The sequence below is a fragment of the Ochotona curzoniae genome, unplaced genomic scaffold (assembly GCF_017591425.1).
Source record: "Ochotona curzoniae isolate NIBS_2020 unplaced genomic scaffold, NIBS_Ocur_1.0 scaffold_4505, whole genome shotgun sequence".
NCBI lineage: Eukaryota > Metazoa > Chordata > Mammalia > Lagomorpha > Ochotonidae > Ochotona > Ochotona curzoniae.
This window is the reverse complement of record NW_024467118.1, coordinates 28,107,836-28,127,431: the sequence shown is the minus strand read 5'-3', so window position 1 is coordinate 28,127,431 and position 19,596 is coordinate 28,107,836. Positions and strand designations below refer to the sequence as shown.

The window sequence follows — 19,596 nt, the reverse complement described above, 5'->3', positions numbered from 1 at the left end:
GAATTTTCAAGTGGAATATAAACTCAGAAAAGAGGTATGATTGTTGGTGTTTTAGAGATAGAGTTACACGAAAAGGAGACCAGCAAACACAATGTCCCTCTTCCCACTTCTGCAGTTCTGGGGCAGAATGAGAAACGAGAAGCAAGCGATATTTTTGCTTGGAGAGAAGTGGCAGCACATCTTGTTTCCACTTCTTTTTTGGAGAGTTCTGAAGGAATGAGATCAAAGAGAAATACAACACACAAAAGTATGTGTATTCTATCTCTTAGTGTTTTGTCCACCATGGTATTTATCTCATATTTTAAAATTTATGTTGAAAAAGTTGTATTCATGTTTGCATTAATAACAATAATATTTACTAAATCTTAACCCTTTGATCATGTACTTTTGCTTCTAACTTCCCTACAGATTTGTTTAGAAAGAGATGGAATCTGAACATTCATAAAATGTTGATTTTTTATCACATAGTAAACTTGGCTAACAACCATAGCTTTTCTGTTTTTTGATTTTCAGATGCAACATAACCAATACTTCTTCTGTGAGGTACAACTTGCAGCGCCTTTTTCTAAGACAGTAGTGATCTCGAAGAGCCAGGAAAATTAATTGCTAAACTTAGGTGGTCGTGAGCAAAGAATCTGATGCTACTCGCATTGCTGTCTACTCTGGGTACCGTTCAACTGAGGCCTGATCAAAGTGTATGTAGGTCCTGCAGCATTGGGAATTTGAATCAAATATTTGAATTGTTGTAACAACACAATTCAGGTCTTCAAGATTTTAAGGTTGTAGTTACCAAAACAAAGCCAGATGGGAAAGCTATTTAAGTGTATTTTTTTCTTTTTCTTTTTTTTTTTAAGATTTATTTTTATTATTTTTTCATTGGAAAGGCGGATATACAGAGAGGAGAGACAGAGAGGAAGATCTTCCGTCCAATGATTCACTCCCCAAGTGAGTGCGACGGCCTATACTATGCCAATCCGAAGCCAGGAGCCTCTTCCGGGTCTCCCACGCGGGTGCAGGTTCCCAAAGCTTTGGGCTGTCCTCGACTGCTTTCCCAGGCCACAGGCAAGGAGCTGGAAGGGAAGCGGGGCTGCCGGGATTAGAACCGGCGCCCATATGGGATCCCGGGCGTGCAAGGCGAGGACCTTTAACCACTTGCGCCACCGCGCCGGGCCCTTTAAGTGTATTTCTACAAAATTAAGGGATGGCATGAGCAAAGCCAATTGAATAATATATTAAACAAAGTACAATATTTATTTTGGAATTTCATAACTGTGCTTTTTGATTTTAAAGCTCACATGAAAAATATTTCTAAGAGCCTCTTTCAGAATTTACATAAATTTAATCATCTTAGGAAAATTAGACTTTTTAAATTCCTAAGTGGTAAATTTGGCAAAATCTTCAGAAGAATCCTAAGTAACAGGGCCCAATGTGATGGCTCAATGGCTAAATCCCCTCTTCGCATGTGCTGAGATCCCATGAGAACACCAGTTTGAGTTCTGAGTGGTCTGCTTCTCATCTGTATCCCTGCCTATGGGCTAGGAAAGCAGTAGATGATGGCCCAGAGTCTTAGGATCTTACAAGACTAAGAAGCCCCTGGCTCCTGGCTTCAGATTGGCTCCACTCTGAATAATCTGAATCAATTGTACCTCCTCCTTCCACTTTCAAGGGTTCACCTTTGGACAAAATAGTTTATGGTACCCATATTTAGCATGCCATAGGCTCAGAAGTTATAGGCACCCGATACCGGGGGCTTCTTCTTACCAAGCGGGATAAAGATGTTGTTGAACGGCCACAGGTGCTTCTTGCGGTTTGGAAACGAAGTTCCCAGCCGGAGGACTATGCATACCGCAGGAACACTTAGAGCTCCTAGTATGGTTTCCTTTATTATTATGAGACATATTGGAGTAACATATTGGAGTCACTTCTTATTCCTGCAGTGGTGGCGGCAGCCGGAATCTGATTGGTCAGTTGTTATCAGAGGCTCGCGTGGCCCGCCCCTTCCGCTCCCTGAGGGGAAGCTACCACAGGACGTGCTCCTCGCGCCAAGTTCCCGCGCTGGAAGGTGGGCGGGGAGTGCGTTTGGCTCCACGCCATTTTGTTCCATCTTCTCGTCTACTCCTGAAGCTGTCGGTAAGTTTATTTATTCTGGGGCTCAGCGTCAGTAAGCCCCAGCTGAAAGCCACAGTGGTTTTTTTCACGAGGGGATTTCAAAACGTTCCTGGCAAACCCACATGATTTTACGCCAGCGCTTGTCGGTGAACTTGTTAAAAAGCGCCCTGGAAGTTAGAAGGAGTTTTTTGGTCATTTCTTTTTTGAGCCGCTTCATGGCTTTCCATGTTACCTGTTCGACTTTTCGCAGTCCCAACGTTTGGGGGCGAGTTGTGGGGACAGAGGAAGATGAGAAGAAAACCAGTTTTGTGTTATGGCATGTTTTGTGATGTAGCGATGGAGGGGTGCGTCAAGTTTCGGCGAAATTGGGCTAGGAACACACTGGGTGTTTTCAGAGGCCGCTGTGGCAGCTTCCAGCCGCGGTGTCCGCCCGAGAGTGGCCGTCTCGGTATAAGCCACAGTTCGTTCGTTCGTTCCTTCCTTCCCTCCCTCCTTCCTACCCTCCCTCCTTCCTTCCCTCCCTCCTTCCTACCCTCCCTCCTTCCCTTATCATTTTTCCCGTAGACGCAGGTTTGTGTGTCGTATATGAGGACGCTAAGCAAAGACGAGCGATCTCAAGGGACCCCCAAACGCCGCATCTAAGCCGGATGAGTAGGGAGTGCATCCCGGTTTTATCATTGCCATGGCTTGTCCTACAAATCTGGAAGTAGACCGAGTTTTGATGACGAAGAGTCTTTCAGATACCCCCACTTTTACTGAGGTGTTCCTCTTAGGTCTCACGGGACTGCGCAGCTTGTTGAGCGCCACAAGTAGCCGGGTAGCGTGGGATATGTCAGAGTCCTATCTCTTCCATTCTTTCGACTCCTTTTTGTGGCTGGGACAGGGATCAGATCCTGGTGTCCGGGACTGGCCTATGATTTTAAGAGTGATCTTATTGTTGCTGGTAAAGGCAATCCTGGATTTTAAAAAATAAAGAAATGTGCAAAAAAAAAAAAAACCTTAATGCCTTGAAAAAATTTTTAAAAAGTGGAAAATACTCATTTCTGGCAAAAAAAAAAACAGCCTTTCATGTAATAGAATTATACAAATATGATGTTTTTAATAAAATACATAGGTAGTAATAAATGTCTTAAATATATGAGAAGACACTAAATTTATCAGCTGGTTAAAAAGTTAGAAACTAAACCTCAGAAGATGAGTTAAAAACCGAATTCAGACTTTGAAAAAGGTGTAACGGGGAAAGAGGAGGCCAGAGAGAAAAACTAGAAGCGTATTTCATTGTACAGAAAAAAAAAATGCTGTTCAGACTCCAAAGGATTCAGGGAAGGCAGACAGTGCCTGAGGGAGCGCAGGGGAGGAGTCAGTTCTCGGGGCCCTGGGGCTCAGGCAACAGAAGCAGCATTTGCAAGAATCTGCACAGAGAGATTTGCCAGCTGAACAAATGGGATAAGACAGAAACCCCTCAGAAGAGGCAAGTTTCCCCTGAATAGCGTTTCCATCATACGAGGCCGTGGTAAGAGCCACCTGTATCTGCTCACAGAGACAGTCCACTTTCAGCAGCACCAGTATGCCAGAAACTGGAGGACCAGTGAGAAAATGGACGTGAAGAGGTGTTTGCTGCAGGGAATGGAGGAAAAAAATGCACATTAGTGACACTGATGGTATTGCAACTTGAAACCTTTACTCGTAAGGATGTCTGAAATGTCAAAATCATTTTTATGCCAAGTTGATTTTCCTCCCAGATAGGATGAATACACTGTGTCAAAATACACGTATTGATAGGAGCTTTCTGTATTGTGCGCTATTCATATCAACTAAGATCTTACGTGAAAGTAGCAGTATTTCTATATTTTCTTCTGTGAGATGCCATTCGACTCTGATATCTAAGAACACAGTGTTGTTTGGAATCCAGATTTGGTTGGAGAAACACGTAATTAGGCGATGTTTCTCTGTTAAGATATCATGGACTGCACTCGGGCCACATAATACAGCTTGTTCCTCGTAGGTAATCTACATAGTATGTTGCTGCATTGAATACCATAGTGATATTTGTGTGTGTGTGTGTGTATAATTTAAGCATAGAGAGGGTATGAAAACCAATGGTGTACCTCTCTAGGGCATTTCCCATATGCAAGCATGTTGGCACACTAAAAGGTGTTCTGGGAAGGCCGGGCACCGCGGATCATTCGGCTGGTCCTCCCGCGTAAGTGTTGGGATCCTGTGTGAGTGCCAGTTCATGTCCTAGCTGCTCCACCTGCACACCTGTGGGAGTTTCAGAGGAAGCTCCTGGCTTCAGATCGCCTCAGCCTCAGCCATTGTTTCTATTTGGGGAGTGAACCCGCAATGGAAGATCTTTCCTTCTCTTTGTAAATCTGCCTTTCCTATAAAATATCCCTCCCCTTTTTCAGAGAAATTGCTTTGGGAGAAGCAATGAATGAGTGGTGAGTAGAATTGAAAACCTAAGACATTGTTGTACCATAACCTTTGTAAACACTATGCACTTGGGCCTCACCAAATTTAGAAAGGACACCATTATGCTCGGTGAAGTAAGCCAGTCCCAAAAGACAAATATTGTGCTCTTTCCCTCACTTGTGGTAATGCACAGAATACAAAATAAATGTAATATATATGAACAAAATTGACATTTTTATATTTGATTTTTATTTATTGGTGTAACTATACTTTTGAGGAATAGTGTTTTTTTTTTTTTTTCTTACTACTTGAATTCTTCTTAGTGAAAAGTTAGGATTCTGTTACAAGGTAAATTGAAAGTATGTAATTGTAAAGATTAAAAGGAAAAAAAAAAGACGGGAATGGGAATGCCAGAGGTGTCTGGTGCTGGGCTGGGGAGTATCATCAGGATGTTAAATTGTCTGCCCCTGGATGGCTCGCTCTGGCTGTGGCAGCCCTCTGGGCGGTGACCCAGCAGATCTCTGTGTCTCCTTATAAATCTGATCTGCTCATCCAATAAAAATAAATATAAAACTCAGTATGTTGGATGCTTGAAATGTATACCCTTTAGATAAATACCACATAATGAACAACAACAATAAAAAAGTCTTCTTAGAAACCTGGTGATTTGAGTCCTAAATGCACAACTTCAGTATATGAGTAAGATGTTTGCAGGAGTTATATAGCTATGTATGTCTCAGACCAAGTGTTGAGTCTCATTTCTTCTTGAAATAAGTTCTTGGGGATTTTCTCCCCAGTTCTTTTAGCCCTTATCTGAGTACCTAATGCCATGTATAATCTTTAGCTTTGGGACAGTTTCAGGTCTCTATTCTCCACAGAACTTAATCAAAGTGGGTTTTATGTCTTATTATGCAACCTGTTTTCCTTATAGGTAGATTTACCAAATAGAAGAGTGTCTTACTCATTTGCCTTTCTTAGCTCATGTTTTTACATTGCTGTTGCAAGGCTTCAAAATTATTTTGTTTTCTGCATAATGTTAATGACAGTTTCTCAAGTAGGGTGCAATGGAATCTAGCTAAGAAAGATGAAGCTACCACAAGTGAAATTATTAGTGTATAGTAGATTATAGAACATTTGAAACTTGTAATAACTGAAAGTCTGAAAGGGTAGTTATCTTGGGAATAATTGATGATACTTAGTAGAGGAGGAAGTACATGAATTTGACCCTGCTTTGTAGTAGAAATCAAGAAAGTAGTACACTTCGGAAATTAATATGAACCGAGAGCATTTATACATATTTCTTAACTGTTTTCTCCAGCTGCAGTGTAGAGTGATGAACAGGGGGTAAAGAATAGTCTCTTCCTTCGTGAGTTTACAGTGTAGAAACTTTATCATTCACACTCATAAATTGGTAAGTATTATCATTAGGTAGCAGAAAACACAGCAATGATTATGTCTGGTTAAACCAAAGAATTTAGTCCCTATTCTGTAAGAAATGTAAGCTGAACATAGCTTTTTTTCCCTGCAATTTAGGATTGATTTTACTCAATTTTACTTATTTACAAGGCATAGAGAGAAAGAACAGGTCTGCTTTTTCACTTCAAATATTTCAACCTCTGTAGAGATTGGAAAGGCCACAGGCAGGACCTGGGGAATTCATTTCTGGTCTCCCGTATGGTGAGATGTACTCAAGCAACAGAACTATCACCTAGTGTGTGCCAAGGTATGCATAAGCAGGAGAGTGGGATTGGGAAAAGAATCTAGAATTTCTCCGGAAATTGATACAGGATGTAGGTGTTCCCTGGGGTGGCTGAACCACTGCAGCAAACACGCACCGATCTGAACAGTTTTTAAACAAGCAAGGAAAAAAATGCAACAAAATATTTTAGGAAACTTGGCTGTTGATGATTTGAGTGGAAAAAGTTGTGAGCTGGAAATTAGGAAAAACTGCAATAATATAAGGCGTAAATTATAACAATGCCAAATACAGTTGTGGCTTTTAGAACTGAGAATTTCAAAGGGAAGGCAAAATTCTTGTGGCCCTCATTTATGAATTGAAGCAAAGAGGTAATTTAGAGTTAATGTTAGAGTTTAGAGGACCTAACAAATTTGGGAGGGAAAGTGATAAGTAAAAATATCCATATTTGGATTTTACTCAATGAGCATGTATACAAGAGAAAGCTCATTAGATACTGAAAATGTGGAACTAGAATTCTGGGCTGGGAGTGGAAGTTTAAAATTCACCAACCTAGAGTATTCTAAGTGTATAGGTGTCTTTTGAATTATAAGGCTGAAAGGTTAGCCTAGATGATGAAAAGGAGAAACAGAGGTGGAAGTCAGACAACATAATCAGAAAGTCAGGAAAGCTGAAGAAATACATTCAAACAATGTGGTTAGCAGTACCAGGTTCTCAGGTAAGGTAATAGAAAATGGGAGTGCTGGTCTCACTCACCTTGACCCTAATCACTCCAATCAGCTATGTAAAAATCATCAAAAACAAAAATAATAATTTAAAAAAGAAAGAAAAAGAAAATAGGATCTAAGAAGTCTTCATTAATTCTCTGGTTTAAAATATCACTCAAAACAAGAGAAGGATATTTCTGCAATAAATTGAGAATGGGTTATTTAATTTGAACAGTGGAAAGAGATGAAAAATGGGAGTGTGAGTGAAGATGGAAGAGCAATGAATTGACAGCCTTCAGGGTCATCCCACGAGATGCAGGAGATGGAAGAACAGTAATAGGCTGATGTCCCAATTTGTGTCTTCTGATCCTACTCCAAGAGTGGTCATTCTGTTTCATAGCAGAAGCCCAGGTGTTTGCTGAGTGCCGTATTCAAGAGGGTGCTTGCTTAGCATTCTTCCAATAGAGAATGAAGTAATCCAGAAGAGCTGATACTGGATTGATTTTTTTATACATGGGTAACAGAAGAAATCCAGAGAGATGATAATTCCTTTTTGCTTGAGACATAAAACAAGGGTGGTGGAGGCAAGAATGGAATCAGAACCTTAATTTTACAGCAAAGCTAGTGGTTCATGACAGGTCCACAGCCTGAGTGACCTGTGCTCCCAGACAGTTGCCCCTGCATTGACCCTGTTTATTTCTGGTTCAGTTGTCTGTGCCCTTAGGGTGATGCTAAGAGAGAGGACAATTGGGAAGCCTGCCATGGCCTACAAAATAAGCCTTCAACTGTCATTTTAATGGGTCTGCCATTTCACCTTAATTTAATTTTCCTACCTCCATGAATATATCTTGTTTTGTGAGTTCACAAGTTGACATATGATTCAGAGAGACTATTCATTTCCCCTGTCTTTTTCACACAAAGGCTGAGATTATTCCTGCAACAGTAATCAAGATCTTCTGTCTTTGGGTTGCAAAGAAAATGCATTCATCTGTACTTGAAAGAGAAAATTGAAATTCGGCCACAGATGATAAAGCACATTCTGCTTCTCTTTCAGTTTTGTCTGCTCATGTCGGCTGGACTGCATTAATAAAATAAAATGAAAAGGATGCCTGTTGTTTGCTCTTAGCAAAAATATAATACTTGGTTGCCCCAAACAGTGTATTAGATCTATGGAGATTTATTCCTGTACTTTCAGTATGTGTTTTTTTTTTTTTTTTCCCAATGTTTTTGTTTGTGAGAGCTATCCTGGTACAAAGTGAAGCAGAAAAATAAGAAGATTTTTTTCACTAGCTTTAAATCTGAGTAACTGTACATCATCCAGAAAAGAAAAATTATCAAATCTCTGATTAGGTTGCCTGTCTCTTGTCTTTTTATACATGGCTGTATACAGATTTTGGAAACTATTATGTACACTTACTAGAATGCTTAATACTATCTTTAATTATTTGTTGTGTTTATTTGGTATGTAAGTCAAAAAGTAGCCACTGGATATGTTTACTCCTAATCCTACCAGAACATGTCTCATGGACATGATGATTGTGAAACCATAGTCAAATTTAGAGAAACGCAAAGATTAAAGACAAAATAAATGCTTGTACTCATATATACTCAGTACATAGTTCTTTTAAACCAGCTCTACAAGAAGGAGGCAAGTGGTGTAAGAATAAGTAAAATTGTGAAGTAAGACAAGTATATTATGATGTGTCCCCAGCCCCCTGTTTGTGTGTCTAATAACATCATCTTATCTAGAAACTTCATAGGTTTTTCTCTCCCTGCAAAATTTGTTTTCAATAGCAGATGAGATTCATTCTTAGGCTTAAAGGACAAAGGTGATGAGGACACAACAGGAAGAATTGATTGAGGCCAGTCAGCCTTTGCTTTGAGTTTGGTCTTAGTAATTTCATAATGAAATGATTTTAGTTAATAATTTCTCCCTTCGGGAGTTTTCTGTAGTCTAAAATTTATACAATTTGGGGGACCTTTAAGAAACGTATGTGTTTAATACTATATATATAATTGTTGGTAAGAAAGTATTCGATTGGCGTTTGGCTTAGCAATTAAGATTCCTGGTAAAATACCTGCATCCCATATTGGACTGCTTAAGGTCAAGTCTAACTCATCTGTCAATTCCAACTTGCTGCTAGTATCCACCCTGGGAGGCAGCACGTGTTGGCTCATGTAACTGGGTCTCTGCCATCCATGTTAATAACTTGGCTTGAATTCTTGGCTCCTGACTTTATCCTTTCTTAGCTTCAACTATTATATTCATTTAGGGAATAAACCAGTAGATATGAGTCCTCTCTCTATCTCTGTCTCCCGTTTGTCTGTCTGTAAATTTACCAAAAAATGTGGAAAATAACATTAGTATAATTACACATTAAAATTTATCAAAAACTTGCTAAACCAAATTAATTTTAATTGACTCCCCAATACCACCAATTAATTTTTCTTGTAGTTGTTATCCATGTGCTTTTTTAAAAAAGATTTATTTTGTTTTTATTGCAAAGTCAGATATACAGAAAGGAGGAAAGGCAGAGAGGAAGATCTTTCATCTGATGATTCACTCCCCAGTTGATCACAGTGGCTGGTGCTGTGTTAATCTGAAGCCAGGAGCCAGGAACTAAGTCCGGATCTCTTACGTGGGCAAAGGATCCCAAGGCATTTGGGCCATCCTCAGCTGCCTCCCCAGGCCACAAGCAGGGAGCTGGAAGGAAAGTGGGGCTGCCAGGATTAGAATTGGCACTCATATCGGATCCTGGTGCATGCAAGGCAAGGACTTCAGCTGTTAGGCTGCCATGCTGGGCCCTATCCCTGTACTTTTTAATTTCTTCTTATGAATTTTTATAAGAGGTTCTATAGAGTGAAAAGTTGGCTAATTTTGAAACATGACTGGTATTTTTTTCCATAGGTTAGAGAACTTTCTTGCTCTTTGCTACTTTCTTTTGGAAAAGGAGCATTATGACTTCATTTGCAGCTTCTTGCTCAGATTGCTTTATGCCCAAGTATGAGCTCTGGAAAATTCCAGCATATTGAAATTTCCTAACATTATCTCATCTGATACTGTTTGGTTAGGGTCTTGACATTATTAAAAAAAAAAAGACAAAAAGTTTGAGACATAGCATTAAGAAATCCTTAATTCAATTATTCATTAATTATTTGGACTTGAATGAATTTATTCACTGTTTCCTTTTAGATGTGTACTCATTCCAGAGAAGAAATAAGGAGACATTTCTGCTCTCGTGGAATTCCTACAGAGTTTAGATAGTTATTTTATAACATAATGTAAACATTTCAACAACAAAGTAAGACTCTTAAAGGACTATGGAAAATTGATAAAAAAAAGTTTTAACAACTGGTATAATAGAGAATACTTGTTTTAATTTTTCAAAATATTCCAGGAAATGAAAATCTTATAAGACACTATGAAAGAAAAGGAGATTTATATATCTGTTTTTTAAAAATTATTTTTCATAACACAGTTGTTTAGGCTCAGAGATTTCTTTACATATGAGTTTAAGAAACAAATAATACAGTGTTTTCCTCTTAAAGATTCACAGTGCACTATTACACTTGTTAAGGCTCTAAGAAAATTTTCACCCAGTATACCTAAATGCCTATTTAATTAGGCATTCTTCAACAGCATTTGAAACTATTTTCATTGCCACCACAGTAAACAAATGAACAACATATTACTAAAATATCTAATGGTTTTGAGATACAGTGACTTGTTCGAGTCTTTGTTTGGAGATGTGGGGGTGATTTTGTTTATAATCATCCTGCAGCTGACAGCATAGGGTAGTCGGCTGTGTCTCCACCTGTGATGTGGCATCCCATATGGATGTTTTACTTTCAGTCTGGCTCCCTGCTTATTATTTGGTAAAACAGCAGAGGAAAGCTGAATTCCTTGGACCCCTGAACCCATGTGGGAAACCTGGAGGAAGCTTCTGGCTTCAGATTGGCCCAGCTCTGTCTATTGTGCCTCTTTGGAGAGTGAACCAGCAGTTGGAAAATCTCTCTATTGTCTTTCCTTCTCTCTGTAGCTTTGCCTTTCAAATTATAACAAAAATAAATAAATATATATATACATTTATTTAAAAATAATTTTTTTTTTTTCCGACTGGAAGTTGATGTAGGGAGATGGACCAAAGGCTGGGGTTAAAGAGTAAAGCGTAATTGAGTAATATGCCCTGTTACTCTGTGTTCTGTCTCTTGTAATTTCAAGCACCCAAAAAAACTTGGATGCAAGGAATAATGTCTATATTGCTTTAGATTCTGTATCATGGGCAAGGCAACGAACAGCTCCTGTGTGGCACACCATGATTCCGTTGTGAATACAAATGCAAGTGTGATAGTGATTCAAAGGATGTCTGCTGTGTGCGTACGTTGCTCCATGTTGTTTCGATTGGATCTGTTCCCTTAAGGTTATCTAATATATCAATGAAGTCCGATAAGCACTCAGTGGAATGTCACTTTTCAATCTATACTACAAAATATAACAGTGATACTGATAATCCCTGAAATGAGCATTGAAGTCAGGAAGTCTAACAGATTTCTGCAGTTTATAGAAGTCCTTGATTTAACTGTTAAGAAAGGTGATCTCTGTTTCTTTAACAGTTTGTGTTAAGTACGTTGTTCTATGGAACTTACAAGTTGTACTTAATTATAATCCTTACTATTAACCTATTCTAATGGCTGCCCAACAATACCGAAAAATAAATTGAACAGGGTGAGTGAATACATAGGTGAATACATAAAATGTCTTGCATGATGCTGGAACAAAATAAACCTACTTATATTTGAGACTCATTTTTTCTTCACTGAATCACAATAGCATGCCTGCAATTTAATTGGCATGGCTTTCAGGCTGTATTCCCCTCAATATGTAGTCTATAGCTAGTGCAAAATTCACTGTCATTCTCTAGTGACACTGGTTAAACAAGTAGAGGGGTAAGCTAGAATGGGCTGAGGCCTAATCAAAGTATCCACTGATGCAATGCTTTTAGACTTACTAGTATACTACAGAAATTGTGAAAAAATGTGTACAACTTACATGCAATCTAAAGTAATGTCTAATAAATGGGTAGAGACAAGACAAGGAAACTTTAGACAGTTGTGCTGCTTAAAGTGCACCCTCTTAAATACTTTGGTTGATTATTGGAAATATTGCTGCTAATTTCCTGCCTCATCTAATGTTATACCCTTCTAATCCTCTCTGTTAGAGCATCTTTAGTGTGATGTAAATGTAAAGACCCAGGATTTTATCGTGGTCCACATATCTTTTTTAGATGTGTTCAAATTTTGCATAATGCTTTAATTAACATCCCTTTACTGAAAACTCCACAGGTTCTGTGACTGGCTTGAATGTTTCCTTGAAATCTAGATTCATCTCCTAGCTCTTCACCTGAATATAACATCTCCAAAATTGAATGCTTAATTTCCTCATTTCCTCTGCCAGATCTTTTTCACACCATGTTTTCTTTGAAGTAAATTGTAACATTTAGTTGCTTGGATTAGGAAAAAAAAAAAACCTCCAAAAAACCCACAGTGGCTTTATGTTTATTGCTTGGTTTCACATTCCCATCAGCAAAACTACTAGCTGGACTACTTTTGAAGTTTATTGTGAAGCTGACAACTTTTCTCCATGATCATTGTCATCATTTTCATTCAAGCCCCTTCGTTTCTGACCTGTGTTCTTTTATCCTTCAGTTTCGTGCATCTAGTCTTGCCACCGCTTTAGCTGTGTTTCATACATGGCCAGAAATATCCATTTAATCTATGTTCAGAGATGTTCATATGTAGGTGGATTTACTGCTGGCCTTTATTCATTTGTACACATTTGTATACATGTAAAACTATCACAGACTAGATGCACTAGAAAACAGTGTGAAAGTATGGAAGAATAAGAAAAGTGATAAAAGTTCAACTCCTCAGAAATAATCACTTTTAACTTTTTGATGTATTTCATATCCAGTTTGTTTTAGAGCAAGTGTTTGTATGTGTTTGTAGTTGGAGTAAGTTGACAATATCTATTGAGTCCTGCTTGTACTTAGAGCCCTTTGTTCTTACATTAGTAAGGAAGCCAGTAGAATTTCATTTATTCTACTCTTTCTTCTGAGCACCTCCCTTAGAAGGCATTCTCTTCATGAAATTATAGATTACTTCTGTCACTTTACTGTTAGGTTGTGCTTGAGTATACACTTGTCCTTTTTCACATCTAGATGGATTTTCTCCCTTGATAATATTGGGTAACAACAGTGCCAACATTATGCATCTTTCTTTGCAATTTACTTCTGCTCAGAAAAAAAAAAGCAATGTTGTGAAACAGAAGTGAGTGAAAACCAGACTTAGAATATATGTGATGATTGTTGCCTTGACAAAAAGTGAGGTGCTGCTGCGCTGTCAGGCCTAGGAGACATGAGGAAGAGGAGGATGGTAAAATCGCTTTGTGGCAGAAGTTAAACCTTAGAGAATAGGTAGCATTTCTGTACTACATTAGTAACACATGTCAAGACTCAAGTTCAGACCTATGAGGCAGAATATTAAAAGTCCTAGACAGAGAGAATGCAAACAATACATAAAAATGGGAAAAATAAATGTAGGGACTGCTCGTAATTGTGATATTTATTCTACTGAATGACTCTTTACCTTGGACTCACTTGGTTAATACATGATGATTATAGGAGCACTGTGTTTATTTGAAAGATGTCTTCTGGTGTTTGTTTTGTTTTGGAAGATAGGGAGAGTGTGTAGAGCTGGAATGGGAAGAAGTATTAAAAAACAGGAAAATCAGTGAAATATAAAATGAATATACAATCTTAAGACCGAGTAATCTGCTTCTGTACATCATTGTTTAATACATTTTTTGATTTAGAAAAGTTAATTTTTAAAGGTAACATAAACGTGCTGGAAGTAGAAAATGGAAGGGAGCAGGGTTTGAATGTGGCTTATTTTCTCTAATTCTAAAGGCACTCGCTGCAATCTTGCGGGGATTCATTGTCTGTAACCTGAAGGCACCCCTCTGAGATAAAAAAGGTCTTTGCCTCAGTGGAAAGCACTGGGCTCTGTGACACCTTCTAAGGGACACACTTTGCTCCTCCTGTTGTGCTCCTAATGCACAGTTCACAGCGTGTGAGTTGTTGCTTATCAGCCAAAATCTGATCGTCACTGTGAAATGTTATTTTTCCAGATGTTTGGGTCATTAAGAGTGGTGTCAGCACAGCAAGCAGACCTTCCAGTTGGGGCATCTATGTCTGCAGCAGGGGTTGGTAGCCTACTGGTTTTGGCCTGATTAATGGCTTCAGACAGGAATGAGGCATGCCCAGGATGTGACAAAGGAATTTCTGAACTAGATCGACCCCTATCTTTGTTTTCATTGTCCAAGCTACAGGCAAGGTAGAGGCTCGTTGTGAAATGAGAGTTGAGGCAGAGGCAGGTAGTAACGATGCTTTTGTTGGTGTAAATTGCCAGAGAATACATTATATCAGTGTGGAAGAATGATTTTGTGTACATAACTTTAGATGAATCCTCTGGGATCAAGCCCTGAATAGGAGGCGGAGTACATATGTACATGAGGCAGCCATTCTGTTGCCAGTATCAAACCCACTAATGACTTATTCTGGTTTAGAAAAAAATTTGCTTTTCTCGTTATACTTTTAGAAAAGGAAAACATAAGTATTGTTCTTTGGAAAACTTATATCCTGAAATGCTACTCTAAAAACAAGCAGAAGAAAGGATGGGATTGTTTCCATCCTTTCCTGTCTTCCTTCATTCTTTCCTTTCTGTCTTCATGTATGATTTGTATTAAGCCCTTTATGTGAGATGCACACAACTATTCCGTTCCCTCTTCGAACTGTAATGCTAATTATTTGAAAAGTTATATTTTCATGTTGCTGGGAAGATTTTTGCCTACAGCCTAAAACATGTACGTTATTTCCCTTAAACCTGTAGACAGTTTTGTCTAGTCAGTGGACCCCTTCGTACACATGTGGGGTTCTTTTTATCTTTAAGTATTCTTTAAATATGTGAAAAGGCATTTCCTTCTATTGAACTCTGGTTTCACCAGTTTGCTGTCTGGAAAGCTGAAAACTTCTTTGGGAAGTAATTTCATCTTTAGGTACTTTTTTTCTGTTAGCATAGTGGCATTTGCATTAAGTAGGATTCTTTTGCAGAAACTAGTTGTTTTTCTTTGGTTTAAGTTTACCATCTGCCAAATTCTTAATAAAAACACTGCATTTCTGAGCTGATATTTGTCATAGTATACAAGTATGTGAATAATTACATGTTTACATCAAAGGCTAATAATTATGAAGATAAATTTTTCCATAGTTCTCATTTTTTCTTTTTTTTTTTAAGATTTATGCATTTTTACTGGAAAGTCAAATATATAGAAAGAAGGAGAGACAGAGAGGAGAATCATTTGTCTGTTGATTCACTCCCCAAGTGGCTGCAATGACTGGGGCTGTGCTGATCTGAAGCCAGGAGCCAGGAGCCTCTTCCGTGTCTCCCATCTGGTTGCAGGGTCCCAAGAATCTGGGCCATGCTTTCCCAGGCCACAGGCAGGGAGCTGGAGGGGAAGTGGAGGTGCCGGGATTAGAACCAGTACCCATATGGGATCTCAGTGAGTGGAAGACTATGACTTTAGCCACTAGGCTACCGTGCCAAGCCCCGTAGTTCTCATTTTGTAAAGATTTATTTATTTTTAGTAGAAGGATACTCAGAGAGAAGGAGAGACAGAAAGATTCTATCTGTTGGTTCACTCCCCAACTAGCTGCAACAGCTGGAGCTGGAGCTGATCTGAAGCCAGGAGCCAGGAGCTTCTTCTGGGTCTCCCATGCGGGTGCAGGGTCCCAAGGCTTTGGGCTGTCCTCTACTGCTTTCTCAGGCCACAAGCAGGGAGCTGGATGGGAGGAGGAACAGTCCATAATAGATCCCAGTGTGTCAAGGTGAGGATTTTTCCACTCTGGGCTCCATAGTCCTCATTTTTTCTTGCTCTGTTATTTCCAACTTTTTTTTTTTTTTTAATGGATTCTGATTCATGAGTCATTTTAAACCCTTGTAACATCAAGGGGGTAACTTGGTAGTTAATGGCTTTGGCAATTGTGTTGTCTGTCTCTGTGACCATATGAATGAGTGCAGCTTAATGGTTTTGGCTATCAGTTTTCTTTCCTTCCGAAAGCCTCATTTTAGGCCCAGTATTAGAAACTGTAACCTTTCCATTGACTGTACAAGGTATACATGGTGACATTTTAAGGATTTGATGAAATTACTTGTCTTCAACACATAAAGACGTCTGTTGACCTGGAATTCATTTTTAGGAAGACCTCATTTAGATAATTCTGATTTTTGTGACTGGACCAATAGTGATAGCATGTAACCCCAAAACTAGACTTTCTGATGGTTCATTGCCTTCTCATGCAGCAGAAGTTCCACCTCCAGTGAAAATGTTAAACTGTTGAAGTGAATGAAAAGAAAAAAAGGCAATGGTTTTCTTGTAAAACCAAGCTAAAATTTGCTGCTTTTGATCTATATTTTAAGCCTGGTATTGTAAAGGGGTAGCTTTCTTTGAATAAGTCCTAGCGTATGATATTAAATATTAGGGGTATGTTCTGTCCTTAATCACTTCTCAGTTGATGTGTTTTTTTTTTTAGCATGGTATATTGATTAATTTGGCAAGTGGAAAAGGCATGGTGGCAATATAGATTCACTGAAATCACTATGAAATGTATATACATCAAGCAGTGTGAGGTGTATATTTTGTTTCAAATTTGTCATTGTGTTGTTTGCATTTTGTCATAATGTTCATTTGCATTATTTCAAATGCAATTTTGGTCAATATCCTTTGGGCCTTTGCAGATATGTATGCTACACTGGAAAAAATTCAGCTTACAGCATGTCCTTCTCAAAACGAGCTATAAAAACAGAAGGTCTATAACACAAACTCTGTCTTGAGACTCCTCTCAGGATTTCACATGAGTGTGTGAAAGCTTACCAGAACCCAGGGTTGAATTGTAACATAGATTCAGGGGGCCCAATAAAATTGTTTCTACTTCAGGGTAATTCATCAGACCTGTATATCCACTGGCAGAGTGTATGGTGCCATTTAGATGACTCATAGGTGGAGTTGAGGCAATAAATCATTTTTTGTCATCTCTTAGTCTCCTTTGTCATTGAGATATAGCAAGAGTGTAGTGGTAAATAAAAATCAAACTGGAAATCCATTTTTGTTATAGATAGATTTGGGCTAATAGCCCAATTCTCACTTAAATGATAAGCTTAGAATTTAGAAAAGAGAATCTTAGCTGATATCCTTTTGCTGAGACATATTAGTAAAATTTTTCTTCTTAGCTTTCAGTTGGTTGCTGCAGCAAGTTCTTTTGAACATCCTTTGGTCAGTAATGTGCATGCGCAGAAAAGAGGAATTTCCTATGCTGTAACTGTGGAAGTTCTTTTAAGATGTCTGTTTTGTTCCTGGCCCAACATTTTGAATTATTTCATCTTTTCTTATGCATATTATTAAATAATGTGATTTTGTGCTAGTGAAATATTCATTATTTTTCATGAGTCTTCTGATTAGCAAGGGAAAATCAACCCATTGTATATAAACTTCAGTCACCAAGAGACTATCCATTCATTTGAAAGGTAGAGTGAGAGATGGTGAAAGAATGTAAATAGATCTTGCCTGCACTAGCTCCCTTCCCATGCCTGCAGTAGCTGGGACCAAGCAACCCTGCGTTCAGGAGCCTTGGACTGTGTCTGAGGCTTCCCGACACAGTGTCTGCTCCCTCCCTAGGGACCCGTCAGGAGCAAGCTGGAGGAGAAGCAGAGGAGCCAGGGTTAAATTGTGCGCCCTGATGTGGGGTACAGGTATACCAAGCACAGACTTATCAAGCATACCGTAACTTCCTGTTCAACGCTGTTTCACAAACAGATTGTACACCAGATTTTAACTCATGTCATTAATTATTTTCAACTATGATTGTTTATAAATTCTTCATGATCAACATTCTCCTGCATAAAACCAGGAAGTTTGACCACATGCCCTCTTAATCTTGTATCCTATTCACGTTTTGCCAGATTTCCTGGAATAACCTTTAATTGCCAAAAGATTTAATCCAAAAGCACTTGTTTTCCTTAGCTGGCTCTTGGCTCAGTTTTCCTTTGACCTTCCTGATTTTGACGCTTGTGAAGACTGCAGGCTGATTGCTTTGTAGAACCTTACCCCGGTTTGACATTTCTCTGATTTGCATTCAAATTAGGCATCTTTGTCAAGAAATCACAAAATGTGCCCCGTCAGGTGCTGCAGTATTTTAATTTGTTCCATTAGTGACGACAGTCACTTGAATCACTTGATTCAGGCATGTTTTGCAGATTTGTGTCCTGTAAAGTAACTCTTTGCAGTTTTGTACCTAATGGGTATTTTCTGAGAAGTTACTTTGAAACGTATTATGCTCTTTTTCATAAATCTGTCATTTATTTGATTAGTTTCATTTATGTGAATGAAAGGATTAAAATACTACTTCTGTGCTCAAGTCGGTCCCAATTTGGCTTCATTAGTTTCACAATAAGCCTCATTATTATGCAGGATATCTTTTCAAAATTGCTTATCCTATACGTTCTGTATCTCCAGATGAAAACTTGCCATTTCACTATATGGCTGGCTTCCTTTCCACTGGGAAAGTGGCAGAAGATCAGAACCAAGAGTTGGATGAGCAGATTGCTTTGGGAGGGCATAGATGACAGAAGCCTGTTATGTGACAAACACAAACACGAGCACTTGAAACACCCATGTCACCAGTTATATCCCTGCATAGTGAAAACCATGAGTTATCATCAGTAAAAAACAATGCTTAGTAGAAAACCAGAGTATATTCTACAGTTATTTAATTGTAGTTTTTGAAATAAAACTGAGATGTCAGAAGGACCCTAAATGATTGGAATTATGTTACTCATCAACTACAAAGACAAAATATTTCTTGTTTTTCTGTTTTTTGTGTGTGTGTGTTCAATTTACTGTAAGTGTAGCTCCAAGGCAAAATTTTGCATTACACAAGAATAAAGATTATGAATGTAGAATAGTGGAGTAAAACTCGGAAGAGTTGTGGAAAAGAAAGATCATGGCTTTAATTTATAATGTTCAGTGAAACTAAATATATGCACCGCAAAGGAAGTTTAGAGTCATTTAGGAAAATGCATAATGATTGTATACTATGTACCTGCATTCAATCAGAAAAATAGACATATTTAGTCATCTTGAGTGTTAGCTAAGTACCTGGCTAACAAAGCTGTGTTTTCCTGACTCCTTTGGTAAGTATGTCAGTGTGATTAAGCTCTGGCCAATGCAATGTTAACAGGTGTGATGTGTGCAAGTTCTGTGTTATGCAATTAAAGGTAAAAACTAGACCTTCACTTTCCTTCCTTATTTACTCCTGTCTGGAATGTGTGTAAGATAGCACAGTATTTTCTATCACTGAGGGAAGCTGGAAGGACTATAGTTGCTCACGAGGTAGAAATCACAGAACCTGAGGAGACAGATCAGTTTAATACAGATCATTTGATACGTGACACTATATAGATGTGGTATTTTTTTTCCTGGATTGTTTATACTGAGATGATTATGTGAGAGAAAAATATGTTATTTTGGAGCTCTCACAGTACGCATACATAATGAAATTC

At 38.6% G+C, this 19,596-nt stretch overlaps 1 protein-coding gene across 1 annotated transcript in view; it reads left to right on the top strand.

Annotated features, from left to right (window-relative positions):
- The first annotated feature begins 2,004 nt into the window (after positions 1 to 2,004).
- Positions 2,005 to 19,596, top strand: part of LOC121146609 (cytochrome c oxidase subunit 7B, mitochondrial) — a 63,325-nt gene continuing 45,733 nt past the window's right edge. Inside the window, exon 1 of the mRNA XM_040966118.1 lies at positions 2,005 to 2,130. The gene's annotated coding sequence lies outside the window, so the exon portion shown is untranslated. The remainder of the gene's footprint in view (positions 2,131 to 19,596) is intronic.